This window comes from Triticum aestivum, chromosome 5B (genome assembly GCF_018294505.1).
Source record: "Triticum aestivum cultivar Chinese Spring chromosome 5B, IWGSC CS RefSeq v2.1, whole genome shotgun sequence".
NCBI classification, from domain to species: domain Eukaryota; kingdom Viridiplantae; phylum Streptophyta; class Magnoliopsida; order Poales; family Poaceae; genus Triticum; species Triticum aestivum.
In genome coordinates, this window is record NC_057807.1 from 368,908,223 (window position 1) to 368,932,815 (window position 24,593).

Here is a 24,593-nt window from a genome sequence, read left to right on the forward strand (position 1 = left end):
GTGGTGTGGTCAATGTGGTCAACGATCGACTTCCATCGGAAGAGTACTGTAAATGGAGAGGCTGACAGCTGGGTCCATGGCAGCCGCAAGGAAGCGCCTCCTTATTATGCGCAAAATAATTATTCCTCCACCTGACAGCAGGGACCCACCAGACGGGCCACCAGTATTTCACGGAAAAAACGTTTCCCCCCTAACTGCTGTGACCCACCGGATAGGCCACCGTATTTCGTGAAAAAAAAATTTGCCCCTGACTGATGGGACCCACCGGACGGACCATCGAATTTCGCGAAAAAAACGTTCCCCCCGCTATCAGCTCGGACCCACCGGAAGTGCCTCCTTATTACGCACAGAAAAATGAATACTCCCCTTGCTAGCTGGGACCCACCATGGTGGGAGGCTGACTTGTGGGCCTACTAAGTTGACGGGGACAGAGGGCTTTGTCAACTTAGTCAATATGAATGATTCTAGATCCATTGACCTTACGATGTCCATCCGACCGGCGTCGTGCTTCTTCAATCTCTGCTCTTGCTGCTCCAGCCGCTCAAGCAAGCGCCGGCGGGACTGCCTGCTCCCTCCTCCCAGCGGCCGGCTGTGCTGCCGCGCAGGCCTCACCACCCCACCATACTCCCATCGCAGGCCTAGCCATCCCTTTACTCACCCACACGGCTACACCTTCTGTTATTCTCCGGCGAGGGCAAACGAACCAGTAAACCCTCGTACAGTCGTACTCCCCTCCGCGTGGGAAACAACTGCCGAGTCTTCCCTGCCTCCGTGTCGTTCCCTTCCTAGGCCTCGCCATCGTCCACTGCCCTAGTGCTCTCGGCGCGGCGTGGTCAACGTGGTCAAGGAACGACTTCCATCGGACGTGGACTGTACGTGGAGAGGCTGACAGCTGGGTCCACGGCCGCAGCAAGGAAGTGCCTCGTTATTATGTGCAAAATAATTATTCCTCCACCTGACATCTGGGACCCACCGGAAGGGCCTCTGTATTTCGCAAAAAAACGTGCCCCCAGCTGACATGTCGGACCCACCAGCTATCTTTGCACGCAAGGAAGTGCCTCCTTATTACGCACAAAAAAAATGAATACTCCCCCTGCCAGCTGGAACCCAGCATAGTGGGAGGCTGACTTGTGGGCCTACCAAGTTGACGGGGACGGAGGGCTTTGTCAACTTAGTCAATATGAACGATTCTAGCTCCTGTTACCGTACGATGTTCATCCAACGGCCGTAGTGCTTCTTCAACCTATGGTCTTCTTGCTCCAGCCGCCCAAACCAGCGCCCGTCGTGCCGCGTGTTCCTGCCTCCCGTGGCCGGCTGTGATGCCGCGGAGGCCTCAACGCCCCCTACTACTCCCACCGCTGTCCAGGCCATCCCTCTACTCACCCACACCCCACGCTACTACGGGCAAAAACAAATGATTCGCCCCCTGACTACTGGGACCCACCAGCTACATCTTCGCACGCAAGGAAGTGCATTCGGGCAAAAAAACAATTCGCCCCCTGACTGTTGGGATCCACCAGCTACATCTTCACATGCAAGGAAGTGCCTGACAGTCGGGACCCACCTGGTCAAAGCGTACGTAGCATTATCATTCTGGCCGTGAACGTGTACATACATATTGGTCGATGTAGAGGCGCGCACGTGTCGTAGATGTAGAGGTGCGCACGTGTCATAGTAGAGGCACGCACGTAGCATGTACACGTACGTACAGCGGCGAGGGTGCAAGAAAGAAACTACGGCCACATACGTACATATGGGCAGGGTATCTAACGTCTATCACGCATACGTACATGGATGGGTCGGAACCGAGAAACAACGTGGTCATCACGTTCATGGGGAGCCAACCGGCTGGGTCAGAACGGAATGCGTGGTCGTGTTCATAGTGAGGGCTTGGACGGAACAGGCGATGGAAACGAGGCCTGGCGTACCGCACAACAGAGGAAACATCCTTGTGTTCGACTGGCCACGTTCGAAACGGGGTCCTGTTGATCGGGAGGGGCCTGGCGTAACGCAAAACGGAGGAAACGGACCTCCTACGGTCGAAACGGGGGTCCTGTTCATCAGGAGGGGTGTGGCGTACAGCAAAACGGACGAAACAGACTTGTGTTGGAGCGCTACGGTCGAAACGAGGGTCCTGTTCATCGGGAGGGGTGTGGCGTACCGCAAAACAAACAAAATGGACTTGTGTTGGAGCGCTACGGTCTAAACGGGGGGAGGGATGTGGCGTACCGCAAATCGGGACTCCACGAGATACTGTTCATCTCCACCGTCGACCTCCTGCAGCCTCCACGGGCTACCGTCGACCTCCTCCAGCCTCCACGGGCTCCTGTTCATCCAGCCTCCACCGCGCGCTACTCCACCGGCTACTGTTCAACCACCCCTCCACCGTCTACTGTTCATCCAGCCCTCCACCGTCTACTGTTCATCCAGCCCTCCACACCACGGGGTCCTATTCAACCACCCCTCCACGGCCACCCCTCCACCGTCTACTATTCATCCAGCCCTCCACACCACGGGTTCCTGTTCATCCAGAGGCAACGCCACCACTCACTGTTCATCCCCCCCCCGCAACGCTCACTGTTCATCCAATCGACCAGCTTCAGTTAGCAGCAGTAGCGAAGGAATCGCTCCATCAAGTTCAGTTAACAGCCATCGATTGATCGCTCAGGTTCAGTAACGTGTAGCCTGCAGTGCAATTGGTCGGGTTCAGTTAGAGCCCAATGCCTCGCTCGGCTTTAGTTAGAGCCAACGCCTCGCACACACGCGCGTACGTACGAGGGAAACGTGCATCGCTCCGCCCCCGACCTCCCACCGTAACCGGCAACTCCCTGAAATTTTCCTCCCCCTCGCTTCTACCATGGTTTTTTCCGTCATGGACGGTCCAAAGAATGTCATGCAGCTGCGTCTCCGGCCCGCCCAGGAAGAAAATCCCATTTTCTGTCATGATTTTTTATCATAGAAGTAGGAGCCCACCACATCTATGATGATACCGGGTTTTGTCACAATTATTGTCATATAAGTGTCATATGTATGACAGAAAAAATTCGTTCGGCCCAAAATGTCACGGATGTGTCTTTTTTTTGTAGTATTAGGCAGGCACCTTTTGTGACCTGCGCCAAGTAGTGCTCGGCCAGATATCGGCCCCCCGCCGGATCCTGGGTCGCTATAATGGTGGCCTCCATATCCGTCCAATAGGATTTAACGCGGGAAAGAGCCATTCGTGCACCCTCTATGAATGCCGACCTCCTCATGGCGTCGATCCGAGGCACGGCCCCAAGGAATTGTTGCACCAAACCAAAGTAACTGTCCGGCTTAGGCCCCTTCGGCCAAAGATGGTCTATTACAGACCGCATTGCAAGCCCGGACAGCCTGTGAAGCTCCGCTGCAGCAGCCACCTTCTCATTTAACGGCAGCGGGCGGGTGGGAGCATTGAATTGCGACCAGAAAAGCTTCTCCACTTCCTTATCACCTTGAACCTCGAAGAACTGGGCAGCGTCAGCTGTACTATTCGCCAAGTCCGCATATGCGTCTATAGGACTCCAGCGTCCATCCAGGGGAGCATACTTCGGATCCAAAACTTCGTCTGCAGTAAGTAGGAGCCCCCAGCCACGATTTTGTCAGCCTGTTGGAGCTCCTCACGCATACCCCGGATCTCGGTCCGCATCTCCTTGGTGGCATTAAGTGCCTTGTCCAGCTCGGCCGAGCTGGCCTTACTCTCCTTTTCAAGGAGTACATACCGGTCAGCGGCATTTTTCAACTCCACAGCCATTTCGGCTATCTTTTCCTTGCTTCGGCGATGAGCAGCCTGTTCGGCTCTCAATTCTTTGGCCGCCTTTAGGGCAGCCACATTGCTAGCCCGCGCTTGTTCCTTGGCCTAAGCAAGTTCCGCCCTCAGGGCCTCCACGGCAGCAGGACCATCTGAAGTACAAACACATTGCATTAATATCATGCCCCTCTCATATTTTCCTATACAACATAATAAGGGAAGCAGAGAACATACCTTGTGACTCATAAAGCCGCTTCTTCACCAGCGTTATATTAACATCGATCGATCCGATCTGCCTCCTTAGTTCGGCAACTTCAACAGACTGGCCGACTGTCAGATCCTTATACACATGCGCACATGTACAGCGTAGCCATTACTATATGATCCCCCGTTCACCGCCTATAGCGGGCAACCAGAGTCTCAGGGGCCACTATCCATATGGAGCACACCTAGCGCGTGCCTCACAGCCAAAAAATAGTGCATTTTTTACTACATACCTCAAAACCTCTGAGCAGGCTCGTAAATGCCTCATTCAAACCGCCTGTAGCAGATGAAATCTTCTTAAGCATCACGCTCATTAATGAGCGGTGCCCCTCCGACAGCGTAGCTCGCTCCAAAAGACCTGTTAGTACGTCTGGCCGGACATTGAACTGTGCCAGACCCTTGACATCGTCCCCCATGGGAGCCAAACGCTCCGGGCTTAGGGCGGTTGACGTATTAGTTTCCGGCTTCGGCAAAACCGGACTCCTCCGTGATGACACCTCCGTGTCGCCCGCTTCATGAGGCGGGGAGGTGGGTGGGGTCTCGCTCTCCATCATCTCCGGAGGAAGATCCCCCGAAGACGAACTCTATTGAGAAGAGCTTCTAGCCACAATGCAAAAGACGAAACCTGGTTAGGGATCTCGGAGAAACACCGTACCTTCGAATTAATGATTAACTTACAGCTCAGCGAAGGGCTGGCCCGTTGGTGGGCACGACGCGGTGAGGGTGCCCGTCGCGGCAGAGCCCCTGGTGATACCTTCTTCCCTTGCTTGGGCATCTCTGTCTCCAAGTCTTCGGAGGCGGCCCTTTTCTTCCCGCGCGGGGAGGTAGCCTCGGATTCCCCTCCCCGACTATCCTCCTTTGGGGAGAAATCAATTCCCCCGGTCCGGATGCATAGTGTGTGAAGTTCGGCTTCGCTGTCCTTTCCTTTGCCTTTCCCTGAGGGCATTTTGCTAAGCACCCGGCCAAGCATCTTGGCAACGGTTGGACCCGGCGAGCCTTCAGGAAGTGGCGTCGGACACCTGATTCTCTCTGCTTTGTTGAGCCATTCCTGGCCATGGAGGGTTTTCATAAAAATGATTATGGCAAATATAAATAGAGTGTCCGGCTTTAAGCTTACTTACTTGGGTATCTAGGCGATTGCAGCTTAGGCCCGCATCCTCGGTGGTGTTCGGACACTCTACTTGTGGTCCGAAGAATAATTTACACATCCCTTCGAGCTTCAGGCCGAAGAAGTGCTTAATAGTCCGCGGACCCTCCGGATTGAACTCCCACATCCGGAGAGGGCGGCGTTTGCACGGCAACATCCGTCTGATTAGCATTACTTGAATTAGGCTGACAAGATTTATGTCCCTCTTGATAAGCTCCCGGATACGGCTCTGTAGTATTGGAACATCACTGGTGGGCCCCCAATTCCATCCTATGTCGGTCCATGACGCCAACTGTGACGGAGGGCCCGAGCGGAACTCGGGGGCGGCTACCCACTTTGTGCCTCTGGGAGCCGTAACATAAAACCACCTCCGTTGCCATACATCGGATACTTCCGGGAAAGAACCCTCTGGCCATGGGGCATCGGTGTTCCTGCTTATTATGGCACCTCCGCACTCGGCATGTCGCCCCTTGATCACCTTCGGCTTTACATTGGAGGTCTTGAGCAATAAGCCTAAGTGTGGGTGACGTGGAGAAAAGCCTCGCACACAATAATGAACGACGAGATATGGAGGTTAGCGTCCGGAGCCAGATCATGAAAATCCAACCCATAGTAGAACATGAGCCCCCTCACAAAGGGGTCGAGGGTGAGGCCCAGGCCACGGAGGAAGTGAGGGCCAAACACAACGCTCTCATGGGGCTCCGGTGTAGGGATAACCTGCCCTGGAGCAGGAAGCCTGTGCTGGATATCGGTGGACAGGTATGCGACCTCCCTAAGCCTCGTAATGTCCTCCTCTTGGATCGAGGAGGCCACCCACCGGCCTTTAGGGTTGGATCCGGACATATTGGAGGATCTGAGGTGTTGGAGCTTAGGTCTTGGGTGTTGGAGCTCGAGGTGCGAGAAGATGCAAGGGAGGTGGAAAAGAGGCATAGGCCTCGATCCCTTTATAAAGGGGGTGAATATCAAGAGTCCCCGGCATGACCGCTCGAGACTTATCCAAAAATACACGGAGTCATACCAACGGTCGTCGTGGGGTTACTCACGCCCATATTGATGGAAAATCATGTAATAAGAGGAACACGATCTCTGCTTTGGTAGGACGTGCCAATAAAACCGCCTCGCAACACGAGTCGAGGTGGGGTAAGAAATGTCAGTTCGTGTTGGACCAGGCCACAATATAAGGGCACGATGTATGAAGATTGCTAGCAGATCAGATTTACGCTATGTTCCCTACAATGGTATGTGAAGATCATCTTGCAGATCCGGACACGGTTTGAGTGTTTGACAGTTACTTTGGAGTATTCAGAGAAGGAACCCACCTTGCAATGTCGAAGACAAGACTGCGCACCGGACTCATCGTCATTGAAGCCTGGTTCAGGGGCTACTGAGGGAGTCCTGGATTAGGGGGTATCCGGACAGCCGGACTATATACATCATCCGAACTATTGAAGTGTGAAGATACAAGACTCAAGACTTCAGCCCGTGTCCGGATGGGACTCTCCTTTGCGTGGAAGACAAGCTTGGCGATCCGGATATTGTGTTTCCTTCCTTGTAACCTACTCCATGTAAACCCTAGCCCTCTCCTGTGTCTATATAAACCGAAGAGGTTGGTCCTTAGAAGGCCGATCACAATTACAACCATACCATCATAGGCTAGCTCTTAGGGTTTAGCCTCTATGATCTCGTGGTAGATCTACTCTTGTACTACTCATATCTTCAATATTAATCAAGCAGGAAGTAGGGTTTTACCTCCATCGAGAGGGCCCAAACCTGGGTAAACATTGTGTCCTTGCTTCCTGTTACCATCAGCCTAAGACGCACAAATCGGGACCCCCTACCCGAGATCCGCCGGTTTTGACACCGACAGGGGGTCCCCAGACTTGCCTGCCTGCGGCCTGCGGCATGGCTCAAGTGGTGGCCCAGTATGGACCATCTTCATCGGCACAAGACTCAAGACCCTCGCGAGGGGTCAAGCCTCGCGGGGCGGACGGTGCAAGGCTACATCAGGAACGACCTTGCCAGGCAGGCTCGCGAGGAGGCGGAGAGATCAAGGCGGGGTACCTCGCAAGGTTCTTATGATGCAAGCCATGACGATCGAGACCAGGAGGGCGCCAGGCAGGCGCCGGCCTCTGCAGTGTCCTTGTTTCCTCTTTGGTGCAAAGGGGGCAAGCGCAGGCGTGATGTACCGAGGCATCAGGCAAAGGTTGCCATTTCAGTGCAACGAGACCAAGACCAGCAGAGCGGCAGGATGGAGGTCACCATCGAGCCCAAGACGGCGTCATCACCAGTGCTTTTGGCAACCGAACCCCAACTTTAGTCAGGATAACTTGTACTAGATGTTCCCCATCGAAATGGCCGTTGTTGGCACCCTTCCCGCTCAATATTTGGGAAGAGCACCAGGGACTCTATAAATAGGGCTAGCCACCACAGAGAAATGGACAGACTCATTGAGAGCTCATTAGAGAGAGAGAGAGGCGATCAAACTCACCCAAGCAGTTCATCACACCAGCTCAAGAACACCTCTCGCGAGGTTGTTCTTCCCTTGTACTGTTCATCGTCAGCCCCTGAGGCAATCCACCACACCACACACTGGAGTAGGGTATTACACCACAACGGTGTCCTGAACCAGTATAAATCTTGTGTCCCTCGTGTTGTTCATCATTTTTAGCTTAGATCTCACGAGACGATCGGACGTAGGTCGGTAGGGGAGAGATCTTCGTGCGCACCCCAGAGTTTGAACCTTAAGGGTCTGCCGGAACCCAACATCCGACAGTGTGGGTGAGTAGAGGAATGGCCTGGCCAACAATGAAGTAGGGTGGGGCAGTGCGGCCTGTGCGGCAGCACAACCGGCCATGGGAGGCGGGAGCAGGCAGTCCCACCGGTGCTAGTTTGGGCGGCTGGAGCAAGAAGATCAGATAATGAAGAAACAGCACGGTAGTTGGATTAACATCCAACGGTCACTGCTGCTAGAATCGTTTGTGGACTAAGTTGACAAAGCCAAAGTACACGTCAACCTAGTAGACCCACAAGTCAGCCTCCAAATCTGTCCCAAACAGCATACAGCCCAAAATTTCTAGCCAGATTCAAATTAATTTTAAATCTAAATATACCTTAAATTAAATTCAATGAAATTTTACCAGCACAAAAACAATGAAATTTAAAATATCAAAATCCGAAAGAAAACAGTATTTTGGAACTAATTGCATGTTTGCTGTATTTTTTCATTTTACAGCCCATTTATTATTACTTACAGCCCATTTCTTATTACTTATAGCCCCCATTTTCTGGGCAAAGTGCATCCCTCCTCGTCTTGAAAGATTTGCGGCCCAGCAGGGCGTAGAAAAGCAAGTAGGACTACGTTGGTTATTCTGCAAAAAACAAAATAGCTGGCTAGCCATTTTCAGAAAGGAAAAAATCAAACTGGGCTGGTCATGTGCTAAACATATGAAATAAAATCCTGGGGTAGACGTGCCACAGGTCCCACAGCCTAGTTGATACCCTTCTCCGTCCCGAAAAAACAAAATTACTGCGCGCTGCTGGGTCCCTACTATCATCCTCACCATGTACAGTCATCTCCTTATTCCTCTCGGTTGTTGACCATGTTGACAACACCGGAGGGCGGCGCCACAGCGAGCGAACCAAGGCGGAGGACGATGGTGAGGCCTCGGATGGGAACGAACAGGAGCCGGGGAAGATGCGCAAAGTTTTAGGGTGCGATGTGGCGGCGATGCGTTCACGGCAGCAGAGCCAACCGTGGGAGGCGGGAGCAGGCAGTCCCACCGGCGCTAGTTTGGCTTTGGCGGCTCGAGGAAGAAGAGACTGAAGAAACACGACAGACGTTGAATGTCAATCCAACAGTCAAGGTTGGCACAACCGTTTGTTGACTAAGCCAACACCAAGTAGCATACTTTTTAATATATAGGAAGAAAAGAAAAACTGGGCTTGTTGGCCTGATAACATTCCCGAAACTGCGACCGTTCGATCTTGTGTCGCAACTAAAACTGCGAGGAAAATGCGTTCATCTGCCGTCCTCCTCCCAGGGAACGTTCGCCACATAAGTGACTGGCACCCTTGGTTTTCAATCGAGAGGTCTTGGGTTCGAGTCCCAGGAACGCTCAATTTTGTCCTCCTTCCTTCCTTGCAAAAAAGGGAAAGAAAATCAAAGACTTGGGAAGGCGTAGAGAACAAGCTAGTGTACCAGTAAAGAGATGTTGTCGAGTTTTAGAAAAAAGAGAGATGTGCTCCTGTAGCTGGTTCGAATCCAAACCTAGACTATGACTATATATGGTGCTATGCTACTCTGCAAGTAATGAAACTGACATATCCAACGTTCGCTTCTCCTCCTCTCTACTTACTCTGCCTAGCATAGAAACTCTGGCTGCAGTAACCATGTCCACTGGCTTCTCTTCAGCAGGCAACAACCAAATATGCGCCAAGTCACTACCCGTACCATCGTCTGTGGGTCTCATCACACCCCCGCCGGCATGCGCATCGCAGCCGATTGCTCATCACAACCCGCTGCCGTTGGTGTGGTGCCACTGCTGCAAATCACGCAGAGTCATCCGTCGCGTCTCAACCACAATCCTCAACCCTGGCCGAGTCTTCTACAAATGCCCGAATCATGGGGTAATAATATGTTTAGGTGTTGTTCTGCTGTTGTCAGTTGCTGATTTTTTTAATAGTTTGGTTGATGATCTTCCAATTTGATTCGTGCAGAAAAGGGAAGATTCGTGTGATTTGTATTTCTGGGAAGTTGCTGATGTGGGGGAATGCAACTACGCTGATTATTTGGTTAGCCGAGGAATCCCAATACCAGCAGGTTGGGGTGTTGGACAAGTAACTGAAAGAACGCCAGAAGAGGAAGATGCAGAGCAGAAGGTTAAAGATGCAGTTCCTCTGATCATGGCCAAGCAACAACTGTTGAACGGCCTTGACAACAATGAGGAGATGAAAGAGCTTGTGAAGATAATGGGAAAAATCGATGTGCTCTGTAGGATGATTGTCTCTTTATTTGCAGTGTATGTAGCACTCGTGATGTATTCAGTGGCTATGACATGAGCACTTTGCTGAAACTAGTAATGAATGAAACCTATGTAGCAGGCTGGGCGTAGTGTTGTGAACATCTAATGATTTCTATTAACGGAAATCAAGGGGTATCCCCTTTTGCTCATAAATAAATAAATAGCAGAGGCCCTGTCGGGTCAGCTTTGTTCTCATTCGAAGACGTCGAGCAAATTGCAGTCCAACAGCAAACTATGTCATCAAATTCAAGTTTCACAGCCAAATATGAGTACAACTAAACAACAATGTCATCATGTTATAGTTGTCAAACAATCACCAAACACAAATCAGCATACATAACAAGTGATGTTCTCACAGCAAAATACTAAACAACATGTTCATCAGGTTTCAGTTGTTATAGCAAACACAATTTCACATACTAGATAAAAAACGTCTTCTGACAGGCAAATACGACAAAAGCAATGTAATCATCATCCACATCAGCAGCGTCAACATCTTCGCCATGTGTATCAGTCTGAATCGTAATTCCCCATGGTGTCATCTGCTTCTTCGTCCTCAACGTCCTCGAACGTTGGCTTCTTCTTGATCAACTCTTGTATGTCCACATCATGACAGGCAATCTTTTCGCGGGCATCATTGACGTGATGGTTCTCAAAGATATTAGGAACATCTGTGTTATCGTGTACATTAGGAGCAGTGTAAGCATCATCTTGTTGTGCAACTTCATTAAACAAATTCCTCTACTCAAACCTTTGCAATAGTCTCTAGTCATCGCTGCGTGCAAATGTGTCTTCCAAGAAAAATATCTGTGTTGCTTGATTTGCCAAAATAAAAGGCTCGTTGGTCTGGTATGCCTCCTTGACATTGATGGATTTGAAATAATCATCAGCTCTGGGTTTTGCGATCTTGGAAAATAGGTTATACCAATGACAACACAACAGAACCACACACCGATGATCCTCGAAACTGGAGATATACTGCAACTGAACAATGTCTGTTATGTTACATACATTTCAGTTGTCTCTTTGTCATACGTATCCATGCTCATGATGGCACTGTTTTGTGTCTTCCTGCGTTTGTCTCGTGCAAGGGTGTTTTAGCGCACATCTCCAACAACGCAAGGTTCATAATGTCTTACCCGAGTATCAGGACCCATTGCTAGTGAGTAAAGGGCATCATCAACTACCTGCCCATCCTCCCGCATCTTCTTAACCTATGGTTAGAAAATAGACAAGCTAATCATCTTATGTACTCAATATATTAAAAAACTGACAGTGCACTTCAAAAGCTTACATGGCTCTTGAACCATTTCGCAAATCCTTCCACAACCAGTTTGTCAATGTTTCTTGGATTTTGCGGAAGTACGTCCTTTTTGTAGATGCTGCACAACATAGTGATTGCGTCAAACATCTAAATATATAAGAATGTGCTGCAAGTTTAGTAGATTACGATGTATAAGCTGCAGTACTTAGCACTTACTTGATATAACGTAGTATCTCAGGACAGTTATTCAACACATACCAAACCATTTTGTCCACATCTTTAGGTTTGTCCTCTTGTCGACTCTTCCTTGTAACTCGAACAGAATAATCGAAAACATTGAGCCCGGGATTGTCTTCACCCACCTCTTTGCTAAGCTGATCAGTTGTTTCAATGTATTTTGAGCAGAATGTCAACGCTTCTGTAGCAATGTAGGCCTCTGCAATGGAACCCTAGGGTCTAGCTCTATTCCTAACATAGCCCTTGAAAGTGCCTAGCCGTCTTCCAATAGGGTACATCCAGCCATACTGTACTGGACCTCTAAGTAGTGCCTCATCAGGTAGATGAACAGCCAAATGCACCATCACATCAAAGAAGGCTGGAGGATATATCTTCTCAAGGTCGCATAGGATAGTTGGTATCTTGTCTCTAAGACACTCCAAAGCATCTATCCTGATATTTCTACTGCAGAGTTCCCTGAAGAATTGTCCCAACTCTGCAACTGCTCTGTATAAGTCAGGGCGGCCCAATCCTCTAAGGATAATAGGTAAAACCCTTTGAAGTAGGACATGACAGTCATGAGTTTTCAACCCTTGTACCTTGTTTCCATCTGCACTGACTCTCCTTTCAGGGTTGGAAGAAAATCCTTGTGGGAATCTCACACGTGACATGACCTTGCAGAATTCTTTTCTTTTTACCTTGTCCGACGTACACAACTAGTGCCATATCCCGTGGTTTACCTTCATCTTGCACCTGCAAATCCTGTCTGATACCCAGGTGTGTCAAATCAATCCTAGATTTTAAGGTATCTTTTGTCTTGCCTTCAATATTAAGAAGTGTGTCGATAATATTGTCACATATATTTTTCTCGATGTGCATCACATCAAGATTATGTCGCAGATCCAAATCTTTCCAATACTCCAAGTCCCACAAAGTGGACCTGCGGGTAAAAAATAATCTCTCTTCTGCCTTGCCATGCTTCCTTTTCCCGCTACCATTACCAGGATGGTTTCTTGGTGTAATATGCCTGACCTTCTCTAATTCCACTTGCAACTCATCGGCGGTGAGCCTCTTTGGCGCATCACGGTTTTCATGCTTTGCATCGAACACATGTCTTCGGTATTTTCTAGGATGCGGCTTGTCCTTGGCAAGGAAATGGCGGTTTCCAGTGTAACGGATCTTGGTAAGTATTGCGTATGACAACGGATTCCTGTCACATCGAACACATGCATTGTAACCATGTGTTGTTCGCCCTGACATAGTGCCCAAAGCCGGATAATCATGGATACACCAAATTATAACAGCACGCAGAAAGAAATCTGCTGGTGGGCTGCTATATAGGTCTCAAGTGAGAACACCCCTCCATAGCTATTGAAGTTCCTCCACAAGAGGCTCCATGAACAAATCAAAATCCTTTCCAGGACTTTTTGGACCTGGGATGACCAAGGCCATCATGTAGTTTGATTCTTTGGTGCAGACATTTGGAGGCATGTTGTAAGGGATAACAAGCACTGGCCACATGCTATATGTGGCGCTCTGGTGGCCAAATGGGTTAAATCCATCTGAAGCTAAGCCAAGTCTAATGTTTCTCGGGTCAGCAGCAAACTTTTTGTGTTTATGATTGAAGCTTTTCCACTCACTACCATGAGATGGATGGTTCATTACATTCTGGTCTCTATACTCTTGGTTCCTAGAATGCCACAGTACATCCTCTCTTGTTTGAGCATCATGAAATAACCTCTGCAATCTTGGTATAATTGGAAAATGTCTCAAAACATTATGAGGAATCCTCTTCACGGCATCGCCATCTTTCCATCTTGATGATTTGCATTTTGGGCATTCACTTAAGTTGGCATAATCCTTCCGGAACAGAACACAATTATTCTTACAAACATGGATCATATCATATCCAATTCCAACTGCAGGAAGGAAATTCTTCATTTTACTGTAGGTGTGTGGCAGCTCAGATGCATCTGGGAAAGATTTGCGGAAAGCAGCCAACATCGCATTGAATGATTTGTTGGTCATCCGCTCAGATGTCTTCACCTGAAGAAAGGTGACCATATGGAGAATACTGACAGCTTATTTCCTGGGGTGACAGCCACGTTGCATTGTTCCAACATGCGGCCCCATTGTTTTTCTTCTGCAGGTGAAAGTTCACGGAATGCACGAGCATTTTGTAGCATTGTTTCAATGTTGGTAAAACTCACTGGCTCCGCCACCACCACCTCCTCCTCCTCTTCCACCTGAGCATCAGGTAGATCAAGATGGTGATCTGCTGCTTCCACATAGTCAATAACATTGACGTTCACAGTTTCACCATGATGAACCCACCTAGTATATGTGACCGACATCCCATACAAATGTAGATGATTTTGCACAGTTGACTGGGGTCTTGTAACTGAATTCATACAACTGCTACATGGGCAGAGCACATCTGATTTCATACCACCGTACTCAGCTCTGATAAAGTTCATGAAGTTTTCAACCCCCTCGACATATGCAGCAGAGAATCTTCGAGCAGAAGTTATCCAAGTCCTGTCCATCTGTTAGACATACAAATTAGTTCTTCTACTAGATATTACAGGAAAAAGATATATGCTTTTTTATGAAGTCCAGAAAAAAAATACCTAGGTCAATGTCTAAAGCTATGGCAAGATATTTGGACGAGCAGATCTAAGTAACGAAATATATGTAAAGCTAATTCAGCAAACAGATTTGAGTGCTAAATTATGGCAGGCTGTTTCAGCAGTCAATGAGGCCAAGCACACAGCCATCAAACTATCGAAGGCCATCGCAGCAACAAAGATTGAGTATAAAATAGGGTAGAGCTATTTCACCTAACAGATTGGCTACTAGACCATGGCAATCTACGTCACAATAAATATATGGAAAGATATTTTAGCAAATAATCGGCCTTGGCATGCCATATCAGCTAAGCAGATTGAGTGTAGAACAGGGCAAGGAAGCTTCTTAAGCAGAGCATATTGACTGTAAACTACTTCAGCAAACAGTGAGATTAACAGCGTCTATCAGCTAACATTCAGCGCTACACCGACATGAACGGGGCCTCAGTCTAGAATGCGCGTACCATGGGAGAAGTTGACTGCCGTGCGTCTCCACAGGAACGTTGCTCTCCACAGGAACGTTGCTAGCGATGGTGGTGCTGACCGCCGTGCGCCTCCACAAGAATGTAGCTAGCGGTGGCGGCGCGCCTAGAGGACGGCAGTCTACGAGAGCATACTGTGGGAGCGAGAGGATCGCCGTGTGTCCCCTCGACGAACCGCGGTGCCGACATATTGGCGCGGCGGGGAGGGCGGCTTTGGCGGAGCGAATGGAGTGGAGGGGACGGGGGGAGTGGCGTTTGGGGAATATTATTGGCTAGTTGGCCGAAGGGCGGTTGAATCGGATTTGGGGGGAATTTTTGGGTGGGGGGGAGGATTTTCGCGCGGTGGGCGGCGGGAGTTTGGCGCATGGTCGGTTTCTCCAAGTGTAGTCCCACGTGTCAGTGAAGAGGCAAGCCGAAGCGCGTTCCCTTTGCGTGAGCCGTGTGAAGGACCGAACGTGTGTGGGGTGCAATGCGACCGCGACAGGAGTGCTATGAGTGTACCGTCTTTTTTCCTTTTAAACTAGGTGCTTCGCCCCCTAAAAAAAACTTGTTGCTTCGCGCGATCCATCGATACTACTACTAGTAATCCGGTAATCCCGACTAGAACGGCGCGGCCGGGTCTTTTCCCGCGCGATATGCTGGGAGGTTGGCTTAGTTGGGTTTTTTAGGACGAGTAATGCTACACCTATGTAATCCTAGTTACGTAATTAACATAATGTGAAACATGTGAGCTGTTGATTGTAGATTGGGGGGGAGGGGCCCACCACCATGAAAATCAGGGGAGGAGAGAGAGAGGCAATTTACGTTAACCCTTTCGTAGGTTCCCATAGATGTAGAAAGATGTGAAATGTGTGAATGTGTAGTGGACGTACTATTGGAGTGCCTAAGATAAATTGTGTATGTATATACCCTATGTGTTTATTTTACTTCGCATGTTAGATTTGTCTCGGTTCAATAAAAAACAGAGTTGGTGATGATGGTGTGTCTGTCATCATGCAATATAGGCCGTCCGATCTATATCTAACGGATAGGAAGGAAACTATGAATATTTACCCACACTCCTCTCCACAATTGCAAATAAGGCTTTCCCTCGTTCATCCTTTTCTCCCACATGATCTTGATCTTCCATCCAATGCACAGGCATCTTGCTAGTACTCCTACAATATACTATATTATTGTGAAAGTTCATATACACCGGCCGAGATTAATGCAAACACGGAAGATATTCATTACATTTCAAACTTTTATAGGACAGAAAAATAAAAGAAACCCGACCATAAACCTATTCTATGGCGGCGACCGACGTCCTCCATCTGTGATCTCTATGTACGGGGGCGGGGTTCAAGACCCGTGAAGTGAAAGTACGGTCTCCAGCGAGGAAGAGTAGAACACGAGATACGGACCGGCCAGTTGGCACACCATGCCCTGCCGCCTCCCATGCCCTACTCAAGCTCGGAGGAGTCCCCGACCTTGGCGGTGCCGGACGTTGGACGGCGGCAAGTAGGACGCGTGGCTGACGGTGCTCCCGTCATCAGCCGCCAGCGTGGCCACCGCTTGTGCGGTCGCGTCCGCGTCCGGCAATGCCGCTATTGCATCGTGAGAGGCGACTTGAGCGAGGGTGGCAACCTCGAGCTTCATTCCCGAAGACAAGCTCTCACGTAGAGCGTTCGTGCTTGCGGTCATGGTGGATGTGGTGCCAGGTAGGTGGATGATGCGCTATGGTGTGGAGGTTAGCTGGGCGTTGCCACTTTAAGTAGCACATTCCGGTGAGGCCAAGCGTCCGGGTGCGTCATCAAGTCGCCGAAGTTGGTTCCTCGGGCACCGAGCCTCTTAACGACGGCATACGAACAGACGGCATGAATGCAGGCAGCTGGCGCCGGCTGGGAACGCACCGCGTGACGGCGTGAGGGACGAGGGTTTTGGTGTGCCAGGGTAGTCAGCTGCAGTCGTAGCAACGTTGGAGATGCCCTTTGCTCACATGTGACCTCCGCATGTCATTGAAAAAGCAAGACGACATGGCATGGTCTCAGGTCCTGAGGATGCAGTTGGCCGCGCTACACCACTCCACGGACGCGTCGCGGTGCCCCGTGCATCCTCGACGAGCCGGGTGTTGTGGTGTGTTTGGATTGCGTACGTGTGAGTGTTGCGTGCGTGCGTGGGTGCATGTGTTTGTGTGAGTGTTGCGTGCATGCAGTTCGTGTGCATGCATGCGTGTGTGTATAATCACCACACCAACTCATGTGTGTTAAAATAGATGGCTCAGCATACCAATACAAAGCCACCTTGTCCGCTGTGCCAGCGGTCATGACTTCGAACAACCGTTCAAATATATTTTTGTCGTTTGTCTTCATTCGTACTAGCAAGATGCTCGTGCATTGCACATAACATCAAGATGCATTTGTATGACCAGTTTATCTTGTGAGAGAAAAGGATGAACGAGGGAAGGCCTTATCTGAAAATGTGGAGAGGTGTGTGGGTACCTTTTTGCAAAATTGCCATAGTTCCTTTCCTATCCGTCAGATATAAATCGGACGGCCTATATTGCAGGATGGCAGGCACACCATCATCACCAACTCTGTTTTTTATGGGTGTATTTGTTTTATAAGAATGTAGATGTAGAGTAGATACAAGCCGAAAGGTGGGCACGATGGTAGTGAGATAATGTGATGCAACACTAGAGGTGCCACGTGGAGCGTTTAACTGGTCAACTAGTCATGTCTTGAGCAAATACAGAGTTGTACGATGAGCCCGTGACTGTATAATAACCACTAAACATAAATGGTGACCATAATGAGTGGATTTTGAAGTCCAATGTACGTATCGTGCTTTCGATTCAAATACAATGATCGTCATTGTATATATCGCAAGAGAAAGATGAAACATGCGTGAATGTGCCGGGGGCTTACTTTTAGAGGACCTAGAGATAGTTTGTGTGCATACGCGAAAGGGGCGTACAGGGGGGGTGCGATGGAGAGTGAGATGCTCTTCGTTTCTCTTTATTATGACTAACTTTGTATATAGTATAAAAATATACAAATTCACAGTGCGGAATAAATATCATTGTGGGCACCATGCAATGCAAATTAGCGTCCGTACTCCTCCATATAACTTTGTAATGTTGTATATATGTAGAAATTCTAAAAAAATGGCCACACTTTATTCAAAAGAAATGTTGTATGCGAAATAAACGTGAAGAGAGGGATTTTTAGATCAATGGGGTACGTGATGTAACATGTGTGAATGTGTAGTTGATGCATTTGGCGGGGCCTAGAGAGGTATGTGTGTGTATTACGTATTCGACAGAGGCATGGATAGTGGGGCCGGCGGGGGGGCATGGGAGAGATAGCACGAGAAATGAGAGTGGTCTAGAGAGAGAGAGACGAATATGACGTCACGACGAGAAATTCCCTTCCCTTGAGTGTGTATATGCAAGGGGGGAGGGGATAGAGGCACCAGGAGAAAAAAAATTGTGTGTCGTGTTTGTGTTGGTATGTGTGGGTGTGAGAATATAACGAGACGTGGGGCAGAGGGTGTTTCACTGCGTGAGGTCCGGTGGGTCGAGGTGAGGCCCTTCGTTCGGTTTCGTCCTGCGCCACATTGGTCGGCCCGTGACGCATTTAGGAAGACCCATGGATGACTAGTCATAAAAGACAAAGATAGCAGAATCGTGAAGGACTATGTGTCTACTAACAAAGATGGCTAGGATTTGTAACCCTAGGTTCTCGGACTAAGGTAACCCCTTTATCTCTGATAGTACTATTCATCCAACCTAACTTTAAGGGGCATCCTACAAAATGCTCTGCTAGAATCATACTCGTCGATTAGGAAGAGAGGTGTGAGACAATGCGTGAGAGACAAGCCTAAAGATAATGTGCGTACATGAGACACGTAGGCAGGTCCATGTATATAGAAAGGGTCGATGGGATTGTGCGTGTGTATGCTTGCGAGAGGATAAGTGCTTGTGATAGAGGTTAGTGAAAACAGTTGTAAATGGTTACGAGAGGGAGGGAGGGTTATATCTAGAGCATGTGTGCGAGAAAGACACCTCGGGAGAGAGTGTGTGAGCATGTGTGAGAGACCACCGATGGAGAGTGAAACTACACGTAAAAGATTGTTGTACACATTGATTAAAGATATAAATTGTATCCAAATATTAGGATGGGATCATGATATTTGCAATTCGCATAAGGAACGGTCACTGATCCATCAGACATCTAGATTCTATCGAATTTGAGCATGTCTATGTTATTATTTGACACAATTGATCCACATAGTTAGTATTTTGAACTCCAGATAATGCATCACTTTAGCAATCGAATATAAACGTGAGTATAGTTCATGCTGTGTGTGTAAAGCACATTATACATACAAAAGATACACAATGAACATTATAAATAGCTACCTATGAACTAGCATACATTTGAAATCAACTTAAGGTGGTTTAAAAAAATCAAATTCAACATGAAGTCCATTCAATTATTTGAATTTGATATCATGGCATTTGTAAATCATACCTAAATTATTGGGGCACCAATCTTTGCTCTGATTTTGTACATAATAGCATATGTAGTCGTGTACAAAATAGATTCAAATTTAGCTCCTCCATTCCAAAATAATTGTAGTTATAGGATTTTCAAGTGTCAAAATTTCAAAAAGAAGCGGATAATTTAATGAGGTTTTCAAACATACAAGGTCAAGTATAACGTTGTCTATTTAGGTCAATCCTCATAGTTCAAGAGTACTCTAAACGTGAATGCTTGTGTTTCAAAATTTCGAACGAAGTGCCAAAAGAGCCTCTACTCGCCCGAAACCGCGTGAGACCAATGTTTGGTAGTACAAGGAATTCTAATAACTCCGACCCGTGAAACCTACCGGCCCGACGTCCAAAGGTCTAAACCGGGGTAGGTTTGTAGCTTCATCTAGATGCCACGCAACTGCCTCCGAAAAACATTCATACATAATGGCCGCCTAAGCACACATGCGCGCGGCCGAAATCGCTCCCGCCCACTATTTGGGACACCTGGGATTACCATCCTACCCCCGACCCGTAGTAGGTATGAAATTTAAGAGGGGGCAAAGTTTGTACTTTCCCCAAATTTCAAACAAGTGCGTCCCATCTTCTGTTCAAAAAAGCCAAAAACAAGTGCGTCCCAGACCGAAACATGGTTCCCCCCACCCGTCCGATTCCCCATTCGTACTCCGTGGGCACCAAAACTACCTCTCCACCAGCCGCGAAACCCCGGCGTCCTCCGTCCGCCACCCCATCCCACCCATCAACCGCCGCCCTCCTCCATCACACCGGAGCCGATACCCCGACATCGTCGTCCACCGCAACGCCCTCCACGGGTAGTAGTTGAAGCCGAGGCTGAGCCGTCCGTACCGGAGCCAGTTCAACCACGCCATCCTGCGCCTCACCGTTGTCGCTCCAACTTCGCCACCGTCCACCACACCGGAGCGGTTCCTGCTATGCCGTCCTTCGCCGCCTCGGATCTGCTTCCCCTCCGCCGACATACGGCCACGGCAACACAGTCAGCAATTTGGCCATGGGTTTGTCCAAGGATCCACGGCTCTCCAAAACATCGGTTCCCCCGGTAAAAACAAAAAGATTGCCACGACATATCGACACCACACTGGCAACTGATAAGGGTACTCCTCTTCCCTTATTCTTGCAAATCTTACGTGTCTGCTTGCACGGTATTCATCCCACAAAAGACACTAGTTGACCGCTTCTTCTTCATACTAGATGTTCCTAGTAACTCGCGATGCACAAGGTTTCTCCTCATATACTATTTCACCTTAGCTAGAGGTCCGTCGCTCCCCTGAATTTCAATTTCTGGTCAGTTGATTCCCAATTAATGGAAGCATTCCCTGGCATAACAGGCGCTAGTACGCCTATTACGCCGGGGAAGCAGCACCTTGGTGTTTATCTTAGGGGCATGTGGGGCCTAGAGCTATTGGCGCCCGATCTGGAGGTCGGACGGGATTAAAGGGATGGCCTGGGGGCACTTCCAAGCACAGCGGTGGTGTGAGGTCGAGGGGAGGGCGGCGCGGCGGAGGCAGGGGTCTGGGCCGGTGGTCACTGGCGGTTCGAGAAAGATCGTCAACAGTGAATGGCAGGAGGTAGACGAAGGCCATCTACCCGTTCCTTATAGATCGGACGGTTCATTGAAAAAATCGACTGACCTATTTATTTTCAATCGACTGTTATCTTAGATATGACCACATGTGGTGGTGTGCTGGAGGAGTACCTGCATTTCCTGTTCTCATATATTACAAAATCATACGGAGTGGAATCTAATTTTGTTTGCCATGCAATGTTGTAGAGCTATCATATGTCTCTTGTCATTTATTTTTCAGCCACCTACTATATGCTACTTTTACAGTGCACTAGTTCTGCACACACTTCACCCATACTCTCACTATTGTGTTTTTATGCAAGGGTATTTCAGAGTTTGCCTCGAGAGAAGCAAAAAAGAAAAGAGACAAGTCATGCCAGCTTTCTACGCGGCTAGGCACGGAACATTACAGCACTGTAAAGGGTGCAGTGTCGGCAGATGGAGACGGTAAATGTAGCTCTGGAGTTGATGACCTCGCTCGCAATGAACAACCATCCTAGGTGCTTGCTTTAACTTCACGTTGTCATATGTGGTTGCATGTTCCATATGGTGTCTAGCTTGTATTCGAAAGGCCGTAGTCGGTCTCTATTAAGATAAGGAAAGATATTTTTTACATGAACCACCATCCCGTGAGCACCAGAAGACAAATAGCTAGTCAGGGCACTGGCCGAGCCAGTGACAAGCCCAGCAAAGACAAGCATCACCTGGAAGCCAACTAAAAAGCCGCGATGGTGGTGAAGCAGCCCGCTGAAGGAGTCCTGGATTAGGGGGTCCTCGGACAGCCGGACTATGTACTTGTGCCGGACTGTTGGACTATGAACATACAAGATTGAAGACTTTGTCCCGTGTCTGGGTGGGACTCTCCTTTGTGTGGAAGGCAAGCTTGGAAATTCGGATATGTAGATTTCCTTCTCTGTAACCGACTCTGCGTAACCCTAGCCCCCTCCGATGTCTATATAAACCGGAGGGTTTAGTCCGTAGGACAAGAACAATCAGAATCATAGGCTAGCTTCTAGGGTTTAGCCTCTACGATCTCGAGGTAGATCAACTCTTGTAATACTCATATCATCAAGATCAATCAAGCAGGAAGTACGGTATTACCTCCATAGAGAGGGCCCGAACCTGGGAAAACATTGTGTCCCCCGCCTCCTGTTACCATTAGCCTTAGACGCACAATTCGGGATCCCCTACCCGAGATCCGCCGGTTTTGACACCGACATTGGTGCTTTCATTGAGAGTTCCACTATGTCGTCACGGTAAGGTTTGATGGCTCGCCTTGTTATCAAGGACAACATCACCTCTGGGGGAGCCCTGGCTTTAGGCCAAACTCTCTAACTAGGCGGCTTCGTCATGACCGCCCGCTCGGCCGCCGCGCCGATGATGACTTCTCGGGTCATCAAAAATAGCCTCCACGTCAGCTCGGAATACACCGAGCAGATGGATACAATGGAGCTCTCGTCCTTGAACGAGCTCTTGGATCGCATTGCCGCCTTGGGAGTCGCTACAGACTATGATCGGGTCGGGCTTAAACCCTACCAAAGAGAGATTAACTCTCCGTCGGTCACCCATCAGATAGCGGTGGTGGAGGAGCAATGCAGTGATTCTTCCTCTATTTTGAGGACGAACTATGTCCGGATTCCCGGGCTCTCCGAGTCGGAAACCCGTCTGCGGGAGGGCATGACCCAGACTCCGAACTTAGAATCAGATAGCAGGCCTGAAAAATTGGGCAACATCCTGGAGCCCGAACTTCCAACTTCGGAAGCTCCTCTGCCCCTGGGTCTCAGATCGGGTCAGGGTTTGGACTTAAATCTACCCACCCACCCAGATGCAAGCGATCTTTTCCACATTAGACAAGAGCCCCAAGAGACAGTACATCACTTTTGGGCCAGATTCCTCCTTGTAATGAGCAAGGTCAAGGACTGTCGCGAGGAAGATGCAATCTCATTCTTTTGCAAAAATTTCACGGACAAGGGAATCCTCAATGCCATAAGTCACCGTGACATAACACACTTTGCTGACTTGGCGGCCATAGTACAGAAGTACTGTGTGATGGAAAGCGCCTGGAAAACCCAAGCAAAATTCTGGGATCCTTCGGCCCTCACTAAACCCCTCGTCCGAACTAAAAGGTTGCACTCTCGCAAGTCACCCTATCCAATTACGAAGAAACCAAATCCCACTACAGGGCGTGGAACCGTATTGGAGGGATGGCTCAATGGGCCATGCAAAATTCACACCACACTGGATACCATACCAACACACAGCCTTACAACATGTTGGATACTTTGGCAGGTGGCCAAGAGCGGCGAGGATCTCCTCATTAATGATACCGCAGAGCATCATCCCGTAGAAAACAACGATACAATATTAACAGTCTTTGAGACTTTCGCCTCAAACAACAGGTGCAAGAGAGCACTCCGCAGCCTCGCCGAAGTCTACCACGTTGCACCAATAAATCCATGGAACGACACGGCAATAACTTTCAACACCAGTGACGAACCTCAATTCCGAACAGTCCGAGCACCAGCCGCTTTGGTCCTTAGTCCAATTGTGGACGGCTTCCGGCTTACTAAAGTACTCATGGACGGTGGCAGCGGATTAAACCTCATATACGAGGAAACTCTCAACAAAACAGAAATAGACAAGAGTCGCATTGAGCAAAGCAGCAAGACCTTCAAAGGAATTATCCCTAGTCGAGAGGCACGATGTGCGGGAAAAATCACACTAGACGTGGTATTCGGCACGCCGGAGAATTACAGGACCGAAGAAATCACATTCCAAGTGGCCCCGTTCAGTAGCGGATACCACGCCCTTTTAGGACAGGATGCATTCACGAGCTTCCAAGCCATACCCCATTACGGGTACATGAAGCTCAAGATGCCCAGGCCCAATGGAATCATCACTCTAGCCAGTGATCCGGACATGGCACTTCGCGCCAAAAACAAAACCGCCGCCCTGGCCCTTGAGGCATTATCCGAAGACCTCGTGGCCGAAGAACTAACCGCGCTACGCTCCAAAGTGGACAGGGACAATGTGATACTTGACAAACGATCCAAGTCCACCTCTTTCAATTCAACGGACAACATAGTCAAATTCCAAGTCCACCCAACGGACACTACAAAAACAGCATCCATCGGGACACGGCTGAACCCCACAATAGATGCTGCACTGCGGGCATTCTTTCGCGAGAATTGGGACATCTTCGCCTGGCACCCTTCAGACATGCCAGGTATCCCATGCAGGTTGGTCGAGCATAGCCTAAACATACTGAAGGGATACAAGCCGGTCAAGTAGACTCTTCGGCGTTTTTTAATTACCTAAACGACAAGCCATGGGAGAGGAGATAACCAAGTTACTCGAAGCCGGATTCATAAGAGAAATAAAACACCTGGACTGGCTAGCAAACCTGGTGATGGTACGAAAGAAGGACAAATCCTGGCGCCTATGTGTCGATTTCAAGGACCTCAATAAGGCTTGCCCCAAGGACCCCTTCCCTCTCCCCCGCATCGATCAAATCATCAACGCTACCGCGGGACATGACTCATTGTGCTTCCTCGACGCATACTCCGGATACCATCAATTCAAGATGGCAGAGTCCGATCAAGCCGCAACGGCATTCATCACTCCATACGGCCCCTTCTGTTTTAACACCATGCCTTTTGGGCTCAAAAATGCCGGTGCAACCTATCAACG